At 42.6% G+C, this 23,510-nt stretch overlaps 1 protein-coding gene across 1 annotated transcript in view; it reads right to left on the reverse strand.

Annotated features, from left to right (window-relative positions):
* Positions 1-23,510, reverse strand: part of LHFPL2 (LHFPL tetraspan subfamily member 2) — a 141,308-nt gene that overhangs the window by 107,431 nt on the left and 10,367 nt on the right. The window contains exon 2 of the mRNA XM_039874894.1: positions 19,205-19,279. The gene's annotated coding sequence lies outside the window, so the exon portion shown is untranslated. The remainder of the gene's footprint in view (positions 1-19,204; positions 19,280-23,510) is intronic.

The raw sequence follows: 23,510 nt of genomic DNA on the forward strand, positions 1-23,510 counted from the left end.
AGTTTGTCAACCTGCATGAAAATCCAAAATAGTTATACTCTGACTCAGTAGTTTTAATCAATTTACCCTATGAGATAATTAGACAAGCACAGTACAAGGACGTTTAATGGAGCATTATTCATAACAGGGAAAATATTTCATCTATAAGAAATTAGTTAAATAAATCACAGCACATTCACAAAATGGAATATTCTTCAGATATTAAGAAGGAGTCTAAATTTATTGAAACAGAAAGACTACCACAATCCATTGTGAAGAAAAAAATAAAACAATGCCTTATATGATCTCATGTATCTAAGTTGTAAATGTGTATATGTGCGTAATGACCATTAAAAATATGGGCAATAATTATCTTTAGTGCAGCTCAGATTCAGCTAAGGTTTTATTGCTTAGTTATTGCAAAAAAAAAAAAAAAGTTTATGAATTGCTACAAGCCATCAAATAAATGGAAGGAGGTATAAATTCTTCCAAGGCACTAGTTCTTAAAACCAAATAAAACATGCCAGTGTTCATCAAGCAAAGGATAACAGTCCCTGCAATAGAGAACTGACAGTAGATTGGGCCAAAGCACAGGTAGCTCTAAACTGTGTGGTCTGGCTCCAAGGACAGTACAGAGCAGGGCAAGGTCAATGTGGGCTGAGGCATTGAAGGAAGACTTTCAAAGTAGAACTCAGCCTGGGCCTTGAACTCTGTCACTTGTCAGTCCCTACACCCTGAAAGAGTAAGAATCACCATCTGACTCTGGCCCATGAGGCTTCTGGACTCTCTTCTTAATAATTGACATACCAACCTGAGGAGGTAGTGCTGACCTAAGCCCCCATCCCCAGGATGACTGGGGTCAAGAGCTTTTCAGGGAAAACAGACCCAAGTGAAGGCCTGGCTGAGGCAGGAGCTTGGTGGTTAAGAACCGGAAATGAAGGTTTCAGGGCTAGAGCATAATGAGCTGGGGCTGGTGAAGCAGCAATACTAAATCACACTGGTACTGATGTGTCTTGACAAATAATTTGAATTTTATCTCTTGTGCAACAAGAAAGGATTAGACAATTTTAAGCAAGGAGTGAATGTAGTCTACTTTGCAGTTTAATTTACATTTTTACCAGCCCTGTCAGCTGCTGTATGTATATTGAATCGTGTGGGAGCTCAAACTTTAAGCTTTACTGAAAATCTATTGTTAAAACTCAGAATGTACTGAGGCCACAAAGCAGAGTCTTTTTCTAATTCCATTTTCCCCACATGTGGTACAGACAAGCTGTTAGCATGCATGACGACGCTGCCACGCCTGACATATGTCTCACCTGCCTTTTACACACACACACACACACACACAATAACACAGGAGGTGCTTCATTCTTTAAAAACCCTATAGTAAGGTGCTCCTTTCTAGGAAGTATATTTCTTTCTGAAACAAGAAAACAACAATTTTTATTTTTTAGAGCTTTTCTTCCAAAAAAAGAATAGTAAGAAAAAATATGTTCTTTTATAATAAAGGACTGTGCTTTCCACTAGACATTTTGTTACAAATTAATGCAAAGTCGGCTATTCATTGACAATGGAGTACTGCCTACTATCTACTTACTATTCAGACTCTGATACTGTGAAAACATTTCCTCTCAGATTAAAGAGATTTTTTTTTAACTAGTTGAGTAATGTTATGGAAATATAAAAATCACCTCAGTCGTTTGCATAGATTTCTCTTTAGAAATTAAAAATAGAAAAATAGCCAATAAGGCAAATAGTAGCAACGTATGATTTGTGATCTTTTAGAAATGGAAGGCACTGTATAATCATTCCTCCAAAACTCTGAAAATATTACTACTATTTATCTAGTGCCTTCTGCTAAGCAGTTAAAGTGCTTTACAAATATCGTCCTCATAATAACCCCATAAAGAGAGAAGAGTTTGCTATAAAAGTTCATTGGGCGTGAAAACTTGGCTCAGTTATTCAACGGCTTGATCCAAAAGCAATTATTAAAATTAATTTTTAACAGCAACAAAAATAATTTGGCTTAAAGAGTAAACTAATAAGCAGTCAACTACTTACCCATGGCACATTTCCTCTGCACAAAGGCTACCCACCGTTCCTTGCCCCCGTGCCCAGAATTACTTCTAAGAAACCGGCTCCTGTAAAATCACGATGGCTCAGAAGCCTGGTGCCAGAGGCTGAATCAAAAGCATTGGACTCTATTTTATAGCAGCACACAGTCCTACATTTAAAGTGCCCTTAAGACTGGCACCAAAAGAGCTGGGGAGGTAGTGATTTCCTAATGAATTAAGGCTGAGCAAAGAGCCATCTTTGGTGATGCATGTAGGATGGTCCACTAATTGCTCGATGACAGACACATTTATCCCAGGCTCTTCTCCCCAGTGAGATCCACCACTTGCACACTTGGCAATCCTGAGGTCCTCCTGGCAGATAAAGTAGAGAAAAGTTGGGGTGGCTCCATGGAGCAGCATAAAAGCTGATGCATTTGCTGGTATAAAGAAGCCCTTTTCCAGGTTCTAAGGAGCAGAGGCCAGAGGAACGAGGGAAAGTACATGAAATCTACTACTTGGAGGTCTTGTGTCCTTTGCCAGCCATCAACCTCCCTCCGGGGCTATTTCTCTCTTTAGCCATGAGTAAGTTTCCTGGATGAGAAACAAAACAGCATAAAAGCAGTTGGTTCTATAAGCCAACGAGAGACTTGGAACGTGGACTTGGTCTTCCTGGTTCTTAAATTCATGATTATCCCATGTACACTAACTAAGGTGACTAGAAGTGACTAGGCAAAGAGACCCTCCCATCCTTTTTGCAACATGGTATGGTGAGAAAAGAAGTCACATCCCTGCTTTGCCACCTACTAGTGTTATTTTCACAAGTTACTTATACTCATTGAGCCTCTATTGCCTCACCTGTAAAATGATGTCAAACTTCTATTATCAGTGATTTACATTCTTTTGAACCTTACTCAGGTTCAAATTTTTATATCCATTCAAAATAGACTACCCATGTCTATTTCATACTAAGAAAGGCCAGGGTAGTGATTTAAAACAGGCTTTGAGTCCAGCAGATCAGTGGTCCAAAATCCAGTTCTACTATTTATTGGTTCTAGGCTCTTGGGGAAGTTGTCAAACCTGTGACTCAGTTTCATCAGGTACAAAATGAGAATGTTAATATCACCATTAAAGGATTTCTGGGCGGAGTAAATAGCTGTCTCTATAAGGCAGCCCTGGTCAGGATCCTCCTGGGGGGGATTAGGAGGCCACTTAATAACAATACTTCCTTCCCTGGTCACCGGAGAATGCCCTACAATACTTGAAGACCAGACCTTAGAAATAATGCCTGCTGACCGATGTTGACTTGCATACCAAGACAGTGTTTGAAACAACATAACAGGATTTAGCTCTAAGTTTTAAAAGCCTTTGTGGTTAAAATCTGCCTAGACGGTCCTGGCCCTGGGTCTGGTCTGCTCTCCCCCACACTGGCCTGGTTTGCCTGGTCACTTGGCAAAGAATCAAGACCATTTCTAGCCGGCCCCCTAAGAAGCAGGGTCCAACAGACGAATGCTACTCGAACAAGTCTACCCACCTCTACGATTAGGGAGTCTCTTCTCATCCCCACTAGGTCTCACGAGGGTGGGAGAAGTCGAGAAAGCTCATTTTTACCCACACTCTGAGCATCTGAGCCTCTGGGTAAAGCCCACTCATTTTAAGGAAAAGAATCAAATTTCTAGCTCTAGAATTAGAAAGGCAGCTCTAAATCAGACTATCATTAAGTGCTTTTCGCAGTATCTAGCACACAAATATAGTTTCTATTGCAAGACTCTACCCATTTCAAGTCTCTAAGAAATATTCTAAAATCGTTTTGCTTCATTTGAACTTGAAATTGTGGTAAACCCTGTACTGGCTTTGTAAATATCAAGAGAGTCAATATAGCTCATGTTTAGAAAAAGAAAAAGAAAAAAAAAGACTAAAAGATTTAAGAATAGGGAGAAGGCCTTGGGATCCTTTAGAATATTTTATAAGAAGTAACTGCTGAGTACTTCAAATATGCCAAGTAATGCTCTAACCTATTTGACCATCACAAAAACCTATGAGGTATTATTAACCCCAGTTTACAGATGAGGTGAACTAAAGAAAAGAGACTTTAACTTGCCAAAGAACACCCAGCTGGTAAATGTTAGAGCTGGTTTCAAACCCAGGCAGTCTGACTCCAAAGCCTGGTCTTTCAACCACCCAACTTACTGTACTAGCTGGTTTTATCTTAGCTAGTCACTGTTTGTAAATCAAAGTTCAAGGCTCTTTCTTCACCGTTAAAATTGCATAAAGGCCTTTGACTTCCATCTCCAATTAGAGCATGACCGCTTGAGGAGTGATTCCCGTGTAGGCATTCAGGGTTCGAGGTCCCTATTCCCTGAAAGCCCTAGGGCAGACCAATCCCCCTCCCAGATACAAACAACCCTGGTACGTGGGGGAGGGTGAGGAGAGGACAGTGGTCAGCCCTGCCCCAGTTGAGAAGCATGAAACAGAAAAGGAAATCAATAGGACATCAAGAAAATTTAAACGAATATCTGTTAGAAAGCAAAGGCAGATTAAGAACAACCAAAAAAAGAGACAAAGGGAAAACACACGCCAGATATCCTCCGTTTTCCTGCATCAAACCCTGCATTATTAAACTCGTAATCAGACTAAAAAGAATCCAAATTTTTGAAAAGTCATCAGGACTCAGCAACTAATAGGAAACTGTTTTCTAAAAACAAATCCATATATGGTAGGCATTCTTGATCTGTTCTTTCATAAACTCTAAACCCCAGATTTCAAATTATGTTAGGCCTTGCCAGAGGATCTTCAATTTACATATGAGCCCTCTTGATGTAAGCATGGTGAGAAGCTCTTTATTGAGCCTAATCTAAAAGACTCATATTGTCCCCCTCCCCTCAAAAAATCAAATTTGGATTCAAAACCTGATGCTACAAATAATAAGAACCTATATTCTGACACAAGGGGATCACTCATTTAGCTCTAAAATTATAAATAACCAAGAAGGTCAAACTGATGGATACGTAAAAATTACAACACCTGCGCTCCTTCTCCAGCCTGCTCTCTCTTCTCCACCATTTGATGGGCCCCTAGTCTGGAGAGACCATCCAAAGGTAACTCCTCTAGACGGCCACACAGAGTTTGCCTTTGCAAAGCTGCTGCTAGGACATGGGATTTGAAGCACCCAGTGGAGCTCATGTTTTTAAGATTGGGAACACTTACAAAAAGCCACACGATCTCCCCCACCACCAACTCATCCACTCCTCCTCCGTTCTGCACTCTGCTCCCCTCTTCCCATTCTCCGGTCCCCTTGGCAAATCCAGACCTCTTTTCTCAGGTTTCCTTTGTAACCACCCTGACTATGGATTGCTTCTGACGGCATTTTATAAAAAAAAATCACAAAGTCAGAAAGTGATGTTAGCAAGAACTGCAAGGCAGTCACATCCAGATTTCAGAACCATGCCAACAGATGCTCAGCTTCCCTAATCCCTGGTCTGCGTCTGGACATATTCCACAGAGAAATGGAAAGGATGCTGAAAGGGACACAATGGTGAACTTTGCAGCTCACCCAAAGGAAGTATGGTTTTCACTGGCTGTCCCTCACAGCCTCTCTTGCAATACTACAGCCAACAGTTCCTGATACTGGACTGCCTCTTCTCACTGACATTAGCATTAACAGTGATATCCTGGACGTCCATACCCCCGACAACCTGGACTTTTCTATACGTTGGCACCAATCTGCAAAAAGGCCCACCTGCCTCAACTCAGGAGTAATAACCCCTGCCTGTGGGTTGTTAGTTCTAATCTTCCTGAAGCAAGCATTCTTCTGGGAGAACGCATTAGGCGAGCCTCAAAATACAAAATGTCACAAGTCTCTTCTAGTGATGGTCATTATGTTACTTCTAGGCTTTTAAAAAAAGGGCCAGTAACTTCATATTTACAAGGACAATATTAGTTCTCTTGTAAGAAAGACATAAGTTCAAATAATTATATATTCTTCCTCCCCAGTAAGCTCAGTTTAAGGGACAGTCTTTCTGTCTGCTCACAAGCACACAGATTTGCATCTATAAACCCAAAGATTCAAGTTTTACACCCTATACTTTTACGTTGTTCACTTCCAGTAAACACACTTCCTAGAATGTCTACAACTCCAGCACTGGATTTAGAACAAACTGATCTAATTTTGTAAGAAAAACTGAAAAGGTCTTTCAAACTGGGTACTCCCGAGGGGGTCCAAAGAGCTGCCAGGGGACAAAAACCTGGGACGAGGCACCAGATGAAGGCAAGGGCTCTGACTCTTATCTTCACATTAAACGAGAGCGACTTCGTTTTTATTTGCCTAATAGTTGTTATTAAGCAATGCTTATTAAAATTAAAATATTTGTTCACAGTTTAGTAGACTGTGCCAGACAGGCATTAAAGTCAGCAGAGTGAGGCAAAATATGTGCACGGTGATGATTACCCTTAAAAAGTTTTCAGGAAGGCAGCAAACCATCTCTCAAGAAGTTTCTAGAACAAGTTTTTTTAGTAGAGCATTCGACAAAGTGGTTGATTTATTTTTTCAGGGGTCATTTAAAACAGTTTTTTGTGGTGTCACATTTTGTGGGACAGGAATTTGAGCAAGGCACAGCTGGGTGATGCTTCTGTTTCACGTGGCAATGGCAGAGGCCATGAGGTAGCATTCAGTAGGTAGGTGGGCTAGTCTGGACGATCCAAGGTGGTTTCGTCCACATGTCAGTGGGGATGGCTGGAAGGCTGGGTTCAGCTGAGACTGTCCGCTGGGGCACCTGCCGTGGTGGCCATAAGGCAGACTTCTTAAGTGGCAGCTCAGGGCTTGAAGAACAGTGTTTCCAAGAACAAGGTGGAGACTGCATGGCCTTTTAGGACCCACCCTTGGAAGCCATACGATGACACTTTCTGCCATACTCCACTGGTCAAAGTGGTGACAAGCGCACCCAGATTCAAATTGTTTTAAAATCCAGAACCTCCCCCGCTATATTGAATATAAAATAATTCAAACACTCTGATGACAATAATCTGTGCTGAGCCTTGAACATATACACTCAGAATTGCCTGTTTCAGGACACTGGGTCTGAGAAAAAGGAACTCGAGTGACAGCTTTTCAGAAAATTGGTCAAAAACAGACCCGTGGTATTATCCAGACTCAGTAAACAGGTTTAGAAATTTGGGGTTTAGAAATCGGCCATGAATCCCACTATTATCAAGAAACTCTGAACTGACAAGGCAAGAATTTATGTAAATGGACTGATCACCGTTCTTTATATGTCTCTGGCCCTTAGAAACTTCTATGACAGATTTCACTGAAGCGTAAATCTCTAACACTTTAAAACTCTCTGTCTCTGAGTTCTCCCTTACAATTCACACTCGCTACGCCTCACGGTATTTTTCTTTTATTTACTCAGTCATACTCAGTAAGGCAAGATGATGTAAAGAGGACCTTGAACTAAGATCACCAGAGGGAAAGAGAGATTGACAAGCACCTCATCTCACTCTAAGGCAGTAGTTCTCAGCCAAAGTGATTTTGCCCTTCCCCCTTCCCCTCTTCCCCAGACTCCAGAGCACGTGAGGCAATGTGTGGAGTTATTCTGGACCAACACAACTGGGGGAGGGGAGTTCTACTGGCATCTAGTCAGTGGAAGCCAGCCAGGGATGCTGCTAAACATCCTGCGATGCCCATGACAGCCCCCAACAAAGAATTATTCGGTGCAAAATGTCAATAGTTCCAAGGTTGAGAAATCCTGCTCTAAGGCACACACTCTAATTGAGCAGACTGTGAGGCAGCTCCACATTATTTTCACTGGTGTTTCTCTCTCCATATTTTTATACATGCGTATAGTTGAATTTCTATGAATTAAACGCACATATGCTACGGCTCCCCTGGAATAATATCTCATATTTTAAAAGAGTTCTCCTAAAAGTCTGAGAATCGTAATTCTCATCACGAAACCATTTACTCTCTAACTGAAGAGTCACTTTTAATTTAGACTACCCAGTGACATCGGTAACACTCAAGACAAACAGAAAACCAAACTTCAAAGGATTCAGTACTCAGTGGCTCCCACATGCTCTGGTCTTTAGTTTCTTACAATAGTGAGCTAGAATGTTTACGCATGGTGCAAGCAAACCCAGAGTTACGGATCTGCTCCTTCAGTGCAGGCCCCGCCACCTGTCATCTCCCAGCAGGAGGACAATAGCAGCAGTGACACAGACATGGCCTCCTCTGACCAAACACACTCCCTCGGACGTCTGCCTCCCGTCCCTAGGACAGCACAGATACCTGCCCGCAGTGTCCCATGGAGTTACTTTCTTCCCTGAAGGAATGCTCTCACGTGCCCTGCTGTTTGTGGCAGTCATACATTGGTGTATACTTACAAACCAAAAGCTGTCGACTTACCAGACAGAAAACACCATTTATAAACTCTTACATTCACCTTGGGGCAACTCCTGATAGTCATTTTTATTGGGTCTCTTCCACCACAAATTTGTAAAGCTATTTCCTATTTCTAACATTAACTGTGATTTTCCTCTTTAAACAAGTTTTCAATGACACCAATACATGGCACATAAAACCACAATTCCCTCAGTGAAATAAATTATATTGCTGGGTTAGTGCAAAGGACTGTTAGCTGGCCAGGCCCATTAATGGTGTGTGATGTGTTGCCATTCTCCCAGGACAAACATAAACACTTTCCACACATTTTTTTTGGCTTTGCATCCCCTTTTCCAACTAAGATATTACCCCAGGAGGTAGAATATAGCTGTCCCACAGAGCAGATAGCTACGGAGGATGGCAGATGGCCCTCACTTGGTCAGCATTCCTTCCAAGAGATGCATACTCTAACAAATCTGATCACAGGGCTAATGTAATTTTTAAGAGACTATTAATTTTACCTCATGTCAAAATAAACACTCTAGAACTCTTTTGATCCTAAAGGCAAAGGAAGTCCTGGGAAACGCCAGTTTACAGAAAGTGTCTGCTACAGATAAAGGTCCGCGGCAAGCTTTGATATGGAAAGAGATGCCTGAAAACAAGATCAACTACAAAAACGTTTTGAGCACCTCGGGCTGAGGGGGCAACAATTCAGGAGAAACTTTCACAAGTTATTAAATTACTTAAAGCCCACTCGCTCCTATTTTAATAGTGGTGATAACTACCACTTCTCTGTCCCAGGTATGCCTGCCTTACATAGGTTCCCTCATTTCATATCATAACCCTTCTACAAAGTGGGTAGTTATGCTCATCTCCACTTCACATCTGAGGCAAGTAAGCCCTAGAGAGGTTAGTAACTTGCCTGCGGTCATAGATCCTGAGAGTGTGGAGCAGGACTGGAACCCAGGTCTGCCTCACTCGAGGCTGAGTCTTCCACACCACAGCTTCTGCTAAAACATTGAGAGAATTCATTCCCCCTGTGGCAAAATGGGGCTGGGAGGGGATCTCCCAAACACTCCTGTCTCCAAAGAGCCTGATCTATAGCTCTCTAACATTTGTTAATTGGTTAAAATACTTAAACAGCCTGCCAAACAAAACTCAATCCTGTGTATTTAATCATGAACATTTTTAGGCCACAGAATACGCATGTGCTTTAGCTTCAGGGTGAGCTGGGCTGCCTAAAGGTACGACTGGGCTCCAGAAAGGACCAGGAGGAATGAATGGAGACATCCCCAGAGCCTGGCCCGAATGGAGGAGGGACATGGTCCTCTCATGAAGACTCTACTGTTCAGGCCTTGCAAACAGGAGGTGATTAAACCAGAGTAGTGATAAGAGATTTAATCCTGGTTCTGGGGAAAGAGCAAAGCAGGGGAGGAAGTCATCTAGAGAAAACACAGAAAGTATATATGGAAGAAAAGATAGAAGGGGACGAGACACATCAAAGATTTCTCCGATTTGTGTTGTAAAAACAGGAGCAAGATGCTTGCAAAATAACCACAAACTTTGATTCTTATACTCCCACTCCCTGTTCTCCCACGTGTAAAACTGTACTTACATGATTTATACTTTATTTGGGGAATAATTAATGAATGAATAATATTCCACTTTGCAATAAGAAAATCATTAATGTGAACCAATCTTCTAACATATTAAATTTTTATAGCAAGTTGGAATCTTCTGAATAACAGAATTCCATCACATTTCAGTTTTTAATTTTGTAAACATGAACACCATTATATAAGTCTCCATTAACATTTTTCTGCCACTGTAGTTAGTCTCCCATAGATTGCTTAAAAAAAAAACTACTGAATTGAAACTGTCACATGTAATAAGTAAATAAATAAACAAAGAGTATGCCTCCATCAAGAAACAATGTGAAATACTTTTCCACTAAAAGGTTTGCTTTCTAAATTACCCTTCATAAAAGTTCAAGGCCCATAGCCAGAAAGTCACTTTCACCTTACTTTTGTTTGTACTTTCAAGCATCCTGAAGAGAATAATCAGGTTCTCCCCACATGTAAACAAATTTAAGAAAATAGGTTTTCCAATTTGCTGTTCTTATGAACAGATATGTATTCTTAAAAATTGAATTTGTTTTTCATTTGCATGGTTTCGCACACAGGATATTTTAGGTTCAAGTAAAATATTTACTATCCACTTCCAAAGTGCTGTGCTAACAAGGTACAACCAGACAGGCTCACAAGTAATGACTTCAGTGCAAAGAACAGCTGCCAGGGGAAGTTCAAACACCAGACCATGAGGGCTTTACCCCAAAAATCACTTCCCAAGGCCTGATTTTCTCCAAAAACAAAGTAGTGATCAATGCCACTGTATAAGATTAAGTTTGCTCTTTTTCTTCAAGCTCTAATAATCTAGCCAACAATGATCATTCTTCTTGCTGCTCTGGAGTCTGGTCAGAGCCACCTCTGGTCTGCAGAATGCCTCCCAACTTTAGCTCAATAAGTTCTGTGATCTTTAATACAGAGCAGAAGCCAACAACCCAGCTGATTCTTTCTGTAGTCGTCAATCAGGGTTAGACTACAACTTGCCTTATGCCCCACCAGGAGATTGGATGTCTGCTGCATATTTCCTGGAGAGAAGCAAGGAGATAGAATATAAAGAAGTCAGATTCAGCAGAAGTCAGGTGAACCAGTGAAAAGGAATGTTGGAGATGTACAGCTTTCCAGAAGGAACTGGATTCTCTCCTCTTACGGTGGCACAAATATTCCACATGAAAGTGGTCACTGACCAAGGGTTCCAGAGGAAGCACACTCATCCCTGGTCATCAAGGCCATGTGGTGAAGCCTTGAAGGTCAATTTAAAGAGAAACACACATCACTTACCAGGCTGAGTGATGGGTAGATGGACCAGACGGGGTGAAGGAACCCCACCAAGCAGCAAGCAATGACATCTCTTTACTCAGTGTTTGTGAATATAAATGAAATTTCTTGACCTTAAAAATTCTCTTTGGCAACTTTTCATCTTGAATCAATCTTCTGTAACTATTCTAAATTTTAAAATTCCCTTGTAATAGTGAATCGTGTGTGTGTGTGTGTGTGTGTGAATTAACTGGGAAATTAAATAGGGAGATAAATGAACAGCAATGCTTTACCTTACCTGCCTAAAAGCAGCAGTGGGGCTGACCACTGTGGGTTTCTACGCACAGCATACTGCACGACCTGGTTTACTTGGTTGAGGCCAATGACAGCAGGGCTGCAATTTTCAAAATGAGGCTGGCAGTGGTGGAGACCCTGATTTACTGGCTAATGGTGTCCATCGGTAGAGAACTGAGTCCTTCTGCTCTCTCTACAGTGCTAACATATATCCCGACCTCTCAGTCACAGCCACAGCATTTTGTACACATAGGCACCTCCACATATAGCCTGAAAGTTTGATGAGCTTCAAGTAGCATGTCCCTCTGAAAAGGAGACAAAGGGCCAAAGAAGAAGGGTGGGCCATTGGGAGAGGGGCAAACACAAGTGTCCATTTGTTCCACAGTGGTCTTGGTTCTTTTAGGGAGGCTGAGTGATTGGGGCCATCCTCTCTCCACAGCCCGACTCTAGGGGCACCACTGACAGACTACAACGTGGCAGTCATGCCTCCCACCCACACCCCAACCCTGAGAAAGCCTGTCTTCCCCAGCAACTTTAAGGAATCGGTTTAATCTTGCTATGTCTCAATTTTAATTTTCTGATCTCTAGGTAATCAAAAGAAAGCCACAGTTATGTAAAAGCCACTTGACATCACTTCTTATAGACTTTTCAGCATATAAAACTATCTCGAAGATCATTCGACTAGGAGTCAGAAGTCATATCTACATTTACGTCATTCATTATCTAAGAAGTGCACATTAAGCACCTAATACATGCTAGGGACCAAAGGCATGAAGGTGAATAAACAAGACAGACAAGGGCCCCTGCCCTCATGGGATTTTAGTCAAGTCATTTAGTGTCTTTAACTGAAATTAAAGGGCTTGGCCAAGAAGCCTTTTCGAGTCTCTCCCACCTCTCCTCTTCTCCTCTCTGCTTTGGTGCCAAGAGGAGAATAAAGCATTCTGGAATGTTCTGCTTCCCTGAACAGATGCTATTTTTACTCCACGTACATATAGCTCAAGCTGCAGACGTGTGACTTATCTTCATTCTGCCAAGCATAAACCACTTATTTTCATCCCGGAGTTTATTAGACTAAGTGGAGCCCTAATCTAGAAGGCCCACTGGCATGCACATCTCAGGCACCTTGGCACAGGGACCCTCAACAGCCTCATTCCTTCCACATGGAGGAAATCTGGTTCCTTCAGATCAAAACTACAGAAAAACAGCAGCAAGGCTGCCAAGGCTTCCTTACATATTGCCCACGTTTGTTTATTTCTTCTTCATCAACTCACATCATTTCTGACACTGCACTTCGACTTCCTAGACACAGCCATAGAGAAAAGCTTTTAAGAGGCACTGAAGTATAGCCACCTTCTGATTAGCCCCGGTAACGAAGGAAAGGAACAGCAAGAGGACTCTTGCCTCTGAGCACGGCAGGGCAAAGATTCCTGTACAGGATATGGAGAAGCATTAGCGAAACAAGTGAAAATCTGCCCCACAATTCCCCTCAGATAACATTTCAGGAAAACACTTGGCTGGACTTTTACCTTCTGGGAGTTCCCAAGGGCCCAGCATCCACCAGAAAGGGAGACGTCTACGGTCTCCATTATCCACTTGTAGGGGGAAATATCAGCTTCTGAATCAATGGGAGGAATAGATTTTTATAACAACTGTACAAACTGAAGCTATGATTAAATGCACTTAAAGGTGGTTAAGGTTTTTAGTAGCACATCTTAATAGAAGTTTTTTTTTTTTTTTTCAGAGCTAAGTTCACAAATATTAAGTAGAAATGTATATAGTATAGAGGGGAAAACTGGAGACTAGAAAGAAATCAGACATGAGATAGTAAGAATGTGAATGAAGATGGACATGGAAAAGGCTGGGCCCAGAGATAAACGAGCGAGAGGCAGTGATGTAGACAACGGATGCCTCTCACTTTTCTGATCAGAGGCACAGGTACTCCAGTTACTCGACACTGTGCTTATGACTGTTTCAGGCATACAAACAGCCCTTTCCACCTGCCCCTCTCCAGTCAACCCTAACTCTCACCTCCCTCGCCCTGCCCATCTCCATGCCTTTACTCCTTTCAGAAGAAAAGCAAGCTGCCTTGGGGAATGGTGCCAGCTGCTGGCTGGTACAGAGAACTATCTATTCAACACACTTTTCTCTCCCTTCTCTTAGAGGACTCTTTATCATTTACTTCCTCCTCCTCCTCTTTCTTCTTTTTCTTCTAATTACTATCAGAGACAGCTTAATTTGAAAGTTACAAGTCTAGACATAGAATCCCAGATCCACCTCTCTTCCCTACCCAGAGACCTAGGGCAGGTGACATGACCTCTCACTGACTGCCTCACTCGCTCCCTTCTCTGTAAACGTGAATAGAAATACCTGCCTCTCCAGCAAAGTTTTTATGATGTAGCAGCAATGAACTTACACTGTGAACAGAACAGCACCCATCAAATAGAAGGCGTAACCCTCACCTTTCTGCTAACCCCCTCACATGATTTAACACTCTGAACACTGCTCAGCTCTAAGGAACTTGATGACCATGATACTCCAAATAAATCACATCAACAACAGATGACTGGCAAGTCTTCCTCAGAAACAAAAGACACCATCCCAACTCTAACCGAGCCCTCTTGTCTCGCAGATTTATTTTCAGTGTGAATGCCATGTTCCTGAGTAGCTGGAAGAGTGGTATGTCAGGACCTATATTAACCATTTTAAGCTGCTAACTCTCACATAGGGCAGGAGAAACTCCACGTGTCTGACAACAGTGCCCTCAGTGATTCCTGTGCCTCCTCAAGCCCTTCCTGCTGCTACAGAAATCTCACTCTAGGTTTACCAGGAGGGAAAAATGGCCAGCCTCTCTTAGGCAGCTGTGTCCCCAAATGCCATCTTACTGTGATAAAGATCTCAAAGCAGCTAATGAAATTATCTCCTTTGCCTTTTATTCCTCAGTAACAACCACAAAATTAGATGAAATGGCCCCCTGCTCCTCTAATTTAAGGCCTATTTTATTACCTTCAACCCTAATTCTCTCTTTTAAACGGATATGAGACCCCGAAGACCCACAGGCCAACCGGATTAGTAATTGCAGGCTTCTTCCTCCTGGCCAGTTCCCCAGAGGGCGCTTCTCCTTCCCCAGGGTGGGGTCACAATCAGTTCAATCTTCATGCTTCAGAGACATCCCCTTTGAACAAGATCAAATGTTTCTCCGCCCCTGCCTGGTGCTCTGCTCAAGGGAGCAGCAGCTCCTTCTCACTCGGAGCATGAATGTCATCTCAGCCAGAAAGGCGAAGGCAAAAGGAAGAGGTCACTTGTTAATTGTCTACCAGACTAAAACCAGGCCCACACAAACCAGCACCTTGGGAGGGCTAGTCACCCCCATGAAACGTTAAGAGCACTTTGAACCTAGGAACAAGGAGAATGAGAACTATTTACTTCAGCCTGCTGGGCTGCAATGGGAGCTTCGGCTGTTTGTTTTCTTTTTCAGATTGTAGCCATAAAGGGTAGCAGGATTTCTCTGCAGCAATCCCAGGCAGACAGATAAAGACCAGGCGAGGTGAGCACTCCTGCTTGCCCATTGGGAAATAAAGGGAAGGAAAGATAAGCATCAATGGGGTCTGTATAGACGGAGCCAGCCAAGGCCTCCTCTAGCTTTGAAAAAGGAACCTGAGAGAACAGAATTCTGGAAGCCTCAGAGATAGCTCCATGTAAGAAATGCTGTAGAGAAAAAAAGGAATCATTTAAAATGCTAGGTATTTACTTTATTATTAAAAGAAAGGGAAGAGGAAATTTTTTCACCCTCTTTTGCTTATTTGGAAAAGTTTCTTTTATTAACTAGCCATGCAAAGGCTGAGTCCTTCCAACTCAGGTCCATAATCGGAAAAAGATGCTAAGAAACAGGAATAGTCATTTCTTAACAGAAAAAGGACATGAGAATGATCAAAACAATACCTTCAGTCCTTTCTTAAAGCAAAAGTTTAAGATATTACATTTAAAACCAGCTTTTCCTGGAAACAAGAACTTATAAGTTTTCTTTAAATCAACAACAAAACCCCTGTAGTGGATAAGACAAACCAGTCAGCAAATCACAGCTGACAAGCGACCTGATCAAAGTAAAAAGTGGTTCCTAAATTATGCACTGACTGTGCTCTGGAAATGAAGAAAAGCACAGTTTTTCCAGAGATGCCAATACCTGGGTGCAGCTTTACAATGAAACTTGAAAGCTTATTTTGGAGAATTTGCTTCTTCTTTAAGATAAAGGTTTTATCTGGAAAAACAACAACAACAACAACAACAAAGACACCTGAGAGGAGATGTGCCCTTTACTTGCGTGTCTCTGTCACCAGCTGCAGTCTAGGTTCTCAGGCATTTCAGCAATAAAGGAAATCGCCAGTTGGAGACCAGTATGTTAATGACACTGGAGTCTGAGACCAGCAGACTAGTTTGCTATGTCCGCTAGTTGCCTTTGCTCTGATTGCTCTCAAATGTTTACCCTGACACAAGGGACCCATGCTGGACAGTGTCTTTGAATCAAAGCCAAAGCTCCAAAACAGCTATATTACATACACACACACACACACACACACACACACACACACATACACACACACACACACACATCCTGATATACAAGCTCTACTGCTGAGGCGCTAGCAGACCCATCTTTAGAAACAGTAAACTTTGCATTGAATGAAAGAAGAGCACCATATCAGAAGTCCAAAATACAGTTGAGAAGCTCTCAGGAAATTCAGGCACTGTATCGCTTCTTCGACTTTCTAATTAGGGTGATGTGGGGTAGTCAAGACTAGGGAGCTCTGTGACATGTGCCTGAGTGCACACTTGTGTGTGAGAGCCGGTGTGGAGGGGCACCAGCTCGGTATCTTGATGGCTTGACCTATCTCAGTTTTTTCTAATCTGATTACAACTGTATTCTAAAACAAGAGGCATCCTGAGAATCAGATCGCTCCTGCAAGCTCAGCAAGTTGCTAATTATGAATTGGTAAGCACACCCCTTGTGTTCAGTAGTGTGAAGATCAGACACACACCACCACACTGCATTCAGCTTCAGCACAGATGGTGCAACACACGATATTTGGTAATACCTCATGTTCCAAAACCTACTAAAAAGCTAAAACCCACTCACATTTTAACACCTGAGCTTTCAAACTGTCATTTATTTTCTTAGTTTATTTTTCAAGTATGATAGACAAACGGGATTCCATGGAGACTGGAAATTCCTGGGCAAAACTGAAGTCTTCACTCTACCCAAGCCCTAAGAAACTTTACGAACATGAATAGGGTTAGCTAAGAGTCAAATTTCTTGTACTGCTTTCACTAAACTCTCCTTCAAGCAGGTACATGACTGGGGCTCAGCACCAGGTAGAAGAAATCATGATAATGTGACTGCTTCTAAGTGGCACCTGTTGGTTGGTACTACTACTAGGCTGTAGAAAGCACATGCAGACACCAGAAGACAACTTCTTCCTCTTTGCTTTAGTGCTGCACACACCCAAACAAAGCAACTGGAAAGGTTGAACAATGAGCAGTGTTAATGTAGAAGCAGGATAAGAAAGCAAGAGCAAAAATCCTAGGCCACTTTCTCCTATGCGAAAGTGGTCTATAGTTCAATTTAAGTACCCCACACCCCATGCGGCTTCCATGAACTCAGCCACCACCAGTTCCTGAAAGGACCCAGGCCCCATTCTGGCTTCAATGTTCAGGTGAAAACCACCCTGGTTGCTATTTCCAACCCACAAAATGGCAGTGAGCTAATCAGTATGCCTCTCACAGAACCCAGTGTACTAAGAAGTATAGAGAGTCCCTTTTTTCCACATCCTCACCAACACTTTTTGTTTTTTGATTTATTGATGATAGCCATTCTGATAGTATGAGGTTATATCTCATCGTGGTTTTAATTTGCATTTCTGAGGTTTAGTGGCCTTGAGCATTTTTTCTTATGTCTATTGATCATCACAATTTCCTCGTTGGAGAAATATCTATTCAGGCACTTCTGGGTATTTATCCAAAGAAAACCAAAACAATAATTCATAAAGATCTATGCACCCCTATGTTCATGGCAGCGCTATTCACAGTAGCCAAAATATGGCAGCATCCTAAATGCCCATCAACAGACGATTGGATAAAGAAGTTATGGTTCATATATACAATGGAATATTACTCAGCCTTTAAAAAAAAATGAAATCCTACCATTTGCAATGACATAGATGGACCTAGAGATTGTACTGAGTGAAATAAGTCAGACAGAGAAAGATAAATACCATATGATTTCACTTATTGGCAGAATCTAAGGAATAAAAAGAACTAACCGAAAACAGACTCGCAAATATAGAGGACAATCTGGTGACAGCCAGAGGGAAGGGGAGTTAGGGAGCTGGGAGAAAGCGATGAGGGGTTAAAGAAGTACAAATTAGTAGTTGATAGATGGTCATGAGGATGGGGGATGGGGAGCACAGCATAGGGAATATAGTCAACAGTAATGGGATGGCTATGTAGAGAGCCAGAGGGAAGATAGAGTAATCGAAGGGATTGTTTTCATAAACTGTATAAATGTCTAACCAATGTACCATATACTTGAAACTAATAATAAATAAAATTAAAATGCTTAAAAAAAAGAAGTATGGGGAAACTGAAATGCACTGATGTAATTTTTATTAAAATTATTTAAACCTAAATTGTTTAAATATTTTTATTCCTCTGAGTTGTTAATTGAGAAAGTCTATTGCTTGCTCTCTTACTGCCTAGACATTTAGATATATGCTCAATCCAAGAGGCTGGCTGCTCTTGGCTGCAGGTTGTCATTAATACATTACTGCTCCATGACCTAGCATCACTTACTACTCAAGAGGAAGACAATAACACATAAACTCCTGACTTAGCCTTTTCAATAGGGGTAAGAATCTGAACTCCTACTGACTTAATATATGATGGTAAATTCTCAATTACACATGATAATGTGAGCAAACAGCCATGCAATTAATCCAAAAAGGCATTCTACAAATCATTTCACTGGTTTAGGAAAAGATTTTTTTGTCTGCCATAGTTTAGTTTATTAGGGCATTTTTTTTTTCTAACACTAACATTCATTCATTTATTGAAGCCAGCAACTAGGCTAGGTAGAAGATGGCAGCAAAAAGAATTCACAGATTAGAAGAAAAATACGTGCGTAAACAATTAAACCAAGCTTACCATGGCAAGTGCAGTGTGCTGTGTGAGCAGAGAAGCCGTGATTCGTTCCGCTGGGAAGCTGGGGAAAGGCCATACTCTGAATAGCCTCTCATTCAGAAAGTCTGATAAGTGAAATTTGGGCTGGGTCTTACATGAGGAAAAAAATTCTAAATCGGCAACTCAAATGGAAGGGAGAAGGCTGCCCAGCAAAAAGGTAAAGTGTTGGGTAATGAGAAGGTGGCAATGCCCAGGAGAAAGCCAGCCAGGTAAACATCTTCACCTGATAACTCTCCTGAGGGGCAGGGGACCATTTTACACCTTTCTTAAAGAAGAAAAATTTAAGGATCTTTTTAATGAATGAGAACTTTAGGTGGTTGTCAGCGGGCATCGTCACGGCTTGAGTTTTCCCACAGCCTACCTGAGCATGAGCAGTCCAGGAAACAACCCCTTACCTGTATGAAGAGCTCCTTAACGAGATGCAAAACCACAGGCCAGCTGTGAACTCAAGAGTCTGCTTCCCAGTTTACCTGAAAAACAATAGGAAAGGGCCATTTTTATTAACTTGGAATATCCAGTCTTTTGACAGTCCCAGGAGACCTGCAGACCATGCCTCAGGCTTCTTGGTCTCAGAGCAGAAAACCTGGCCAGCATCACGTGGCCAGCGGATTGCATCAAAGAGAACTGGGTGAGAATCCTAGTGTTATAACTCAGCAGCAGGGTACTGTAAGCCAGGTCCTTAACCTACCTGTGCCTCAGTTTCCTACCCTGCAATAGCTACCTTACAGAATGAGTAAGAAGGCCTTCTATACACCAGAAACTATGTGAAACCTGAGTTGCATGACTGTGACAGGTTCCCTGCTCTCAGGGAGCTGACAGTCGACAGAGACAGAGAAGTAAACAGGTGGTAATCGTGACCTTGATGTAGCTGATAGAAGCTGAAATGAGGAAAATACAAGGTGACAGAGAGACTCCTCAGAGGCACCAGCTGATATCAGAAAAGTTAAAGGAAGCTCTCCAAAGTACATGATGGCTAAGCTGGGGTCCGACAAACCAGAGTTGGTCAGACTAAGAGTGCAAGCAAAGATCATGCCAGGCAGAGGTAACAGCAAAATGGGATACCCTGGAAGCAAGAAGAGCATAGCAAGTTCACGAATGAACGGAATATTTCAGAGGCCAATAGGGAGACTGGCAATTGACAAAGCTGCAGAGATGGGCAATCAAAAAAAGGCCGTGCAGCCATTTTAGGAGGCTCTGAATTTTATCTTAAGGCCAACAGCAAGCCCGCGAAGGGTCTTAGGTAAGAGAGCGGCATAGTTCAGAAAGATTTCTGCAACACCAGAGAGAAGAAGGGATTGGAAGGAAGCAATGAAAGCCATCTCAGCTACCCTAAAGGCCACATCCCTGGTTTCTGTGGAGAGGACCAAGAGAGAAGACCCTACGGTAAGAAGACAGAGCTAGGGCTCCTCTGGCACTCCAGCAAGCCACTGCTTCTGAACCACAGGTTCCTCCACCATGAGGCGATTCCCCCCATGCAGACATCCCATCAGAAGCAGAGTCTGCCTCTCCCAACACAGCATCCAGAAGGTGGAGGAGTGCCTGGGTATCACAGTGGTCCTCCAAGTGTGGTCTCCAGTCCATAGCAGCATCAACATCACCTGGGAATGTGTTGGAAATGCAAATTCTTGGCCCATCCTGAAACTAGTGACTCAAAATCTCTGGAAGTGGGTCCAGCAATGTGCTTTAACAAGCCCTCTAGGTGATTCCAATGCTCCCTAAAGGCAGTAGCACTAAATGGGGGCAGTGCCAGTACTGGGGGGCAGCTGGGGGTGGCAGAGTGCTGAGTGCAGAGCTGGCCCAGCCTGATAACCGAACAGATCAGGGCCTCACATACTATAGGGCCTGCGATGTCTATTTCTGTTTAAAAGGAAATACACAAAGGGGTTTTATGAATGCTTGGAACTGTTCCTAGCCCTGCGGACCCTGGGGTGGAGCGTACCGGCCCACCTCCAGGTAGGGATGTGGTGCTACGGGAGGATTTCATTCCCCCAAGACACACCATGTCCTCCTCTGCAACCCTCATTTGTTTCAGGACAGGCAAAGGAAGCTCCCGCTTCAGGAAAGTGGACACACGCTTCTCCTTTTAGACAGTTTCTCCTCCCCCCTAGACACAGAATCTCACCACTCCAGAAAAGAAACAGTGAGACCATCCGGAAAGCTCTGCATGTTTTATCAGAGGGTCAAGTTTCCTTCTAGAGTGTGGAACAAACTCTGTGGTTATAGAGATAACGACACCCGACACCCGGGAGCCATAAAGTGATTCAGGACTGAGAAAAGCTCAGGTCAGTTGCCTCTTTCTTTAAATATCTATCTTCTCTCTAAAAGAAAGGTAAAATAATCCTTCCCTCTCCCCCTGAAAAAGCATATTTCTGTAAAGAGCAGGCAAATTCTCACATACTTGCTTACATTTACATAGTTCTTGCTTTTTTTAAAAAAAAAGGGGGTAAAAGGGGTTCAAAACAAAAAGTGTTCAGATCAACAGATGATGGTGATACATTGAATATCCCAACCACACTCAGCTTCCAAGGTGTGCCCCTCTTGCCCATGCCACAGTGAGGGTGGCTTAGCTGCAAGACCTCTAATAGGTCACAGAACCGTGTGCTGTCCAGGGGCAGTGAGATCCCACCCTCCCAGCACACAAGCTATGCATCAGAAATCCCTACTACCTTTCCTGCATGGCTATGCATTGCATATGTACTGCACACTCCAGTTTTCCAACCTTCTCACTTGCCCCTGTGTGCTGTGTCCACCCCTCTAAGGGCCTTTCACACATCCCACATGGCCTATTTGTCCTGCACTCCACACCTTGCTAACCACATTGAAGATAATGGCTGTTCTACCATCTCCCCAACCAGACTGACTGTAAGCTCCCTGAGGTGCCTAATAAGCATGCGTTGAATAAATAACTGAATGCACAGACGTACAGGCTCATCTAGAATAAGAATTTCAGGCCTGGATGCCAACCCCTCACATTCTCTAGCACAAAACAGGTACAGTGTGGCCTACAGCCACAGAGCTAATGGTCACACCTGAAGAGGCAGTATAAGTGGTTCTCAATGCTTTCTGACACTCTGAGGCTGTATTTACAACTTTCCTGGGTACCTATACTCAATGGTTATTATCCCTTGAAGACAAAAACATTTCATTTGTGATAAGAATGGATTCACTTTTTGTGTGTTTGAGACTGTATCCAGAAGCATGGAAGAACATCTTGTGAATCTTAGAATGTAGGGCACCAAGCCCAATCTAAGGGCAAAACAGGGACTCTAGGGAAAGCGGAAACAAGAAAAGGCTGTGAGCGGGAGAATGGGTCAGTCTTCTCAGTAAAAGTTCCAAGCGTTCTGGTCCCTGGGATGTACTCACGTATAATGTCTCTATTGGTTCGGGCATACTCAGGCAGCAGAGGCATAAAGAAGTTCCCTGCCCATCTCCATGCTGTTCTGAAAACACACAGTACCACTCAAACAACCACTGGCTTTGGCAGTACAGTGTCCAAGTTCATTTTGCCAGCCAGGAGCTGAGAACTCCTGGAAAATGTGAATATTTTTTATAGATATGAGAGAGAAGCATACACTAAAGCATACTTTCTAGGTGGCATGGGGTCTTGGAAATCAAGCCCTTCTCCTCAAAGCTGTCTAGGAAAAGCCCCTCGGTGGAGGAGGGAAGGTTTCCGCTGCTGGCCAAGCTGACCTGTTAAGCGGGTACAGAAACTGGGTCATTATCTGAGCTCTCTCAAAATTAAATTTAAAAAAGAGCAAAATAATCCTAAGTACAATTATGTTGTTTAACCTTACTATCATATGTAGATCACCTGGCTTTTCATTACAACTAGTCAAGTATATGTGGAATAGCCATATTAGACAGAATTATGAAAGATGCATCATCAAGGATATTAAAGTCCCTATTACACACACAACACACACATGCACACATCAAGTAAACGAGAATCAGTTTTGCCTAGTGCCCTCCCAGGTATCCTGGGCTCCTCATGAGCTGCCCTAGATACCAGATGCCACCAGTGGCCCTATGTGGCCCTGCACCCAGCCCTACTCACCTACGGTGCCCTTACTTCACCTCACAAAAGTCACACCCTTAGCTAGCTGATCTTGAGAAGCATTTAACAAAATTATTCCTGTTAAGGTATAAATAACGAATGTATTGCCTATTCAATGGATGCTTACATGTTGAGTAAGAGATTTAAAGAGAAACGTGTCACCACTCAAATTCCCCTAATGGCAGAATTTTAGGGACAAAAGTCAGTGAAGTCCATCTTTTGGGTAAGGAGCACTTTCTAGAGCCCTCCAATGCCATCACACTAATCATTTCCCACCTCATCTGTTTCATAAGCTGAATCCTGCATTTGTAGAAATGGAGGTCAATGTTGATACGATAATGTGGAAAGTCCAACTCCTCAATCTGTATATTCACCTGAATCAGAACCAAACTGCCTGTGGAGAGTAAGGGGCCCCTTGCCCCTTTCTGGTCAGCATTTACTTATGAAGGGGACATGCATTATCGCCAGTGTCTGAACCAAAGTAGGAGAGGGAGTGGGAAAAGTTGGACTCAAGACATCCTTAAGACCGCTGCAGAGGCCCAAAACTTATAGCCCAATATTTCAAAAAATGCCTAAAAGCACTTCATAATCAGTGTCTGCAAAATCTTCCTAAAAATAACAGCATCAGAACTGACTTCTTACTCTAT

This window comes from Pteropus medius, unplaced genomic scaffold (assembly GCF_902729225.1).
Source record: "Pteropus medius unplaced genomic scaffold, Ma_sr-lr_union100, whole genome shotgun sequence".
Taxonomy (NCBI): Eukaryota; Metazoa; Chordata; class Mammalia; order Chiroptera; family Pteropodidae; genus Pteropus; species Pteropus medius.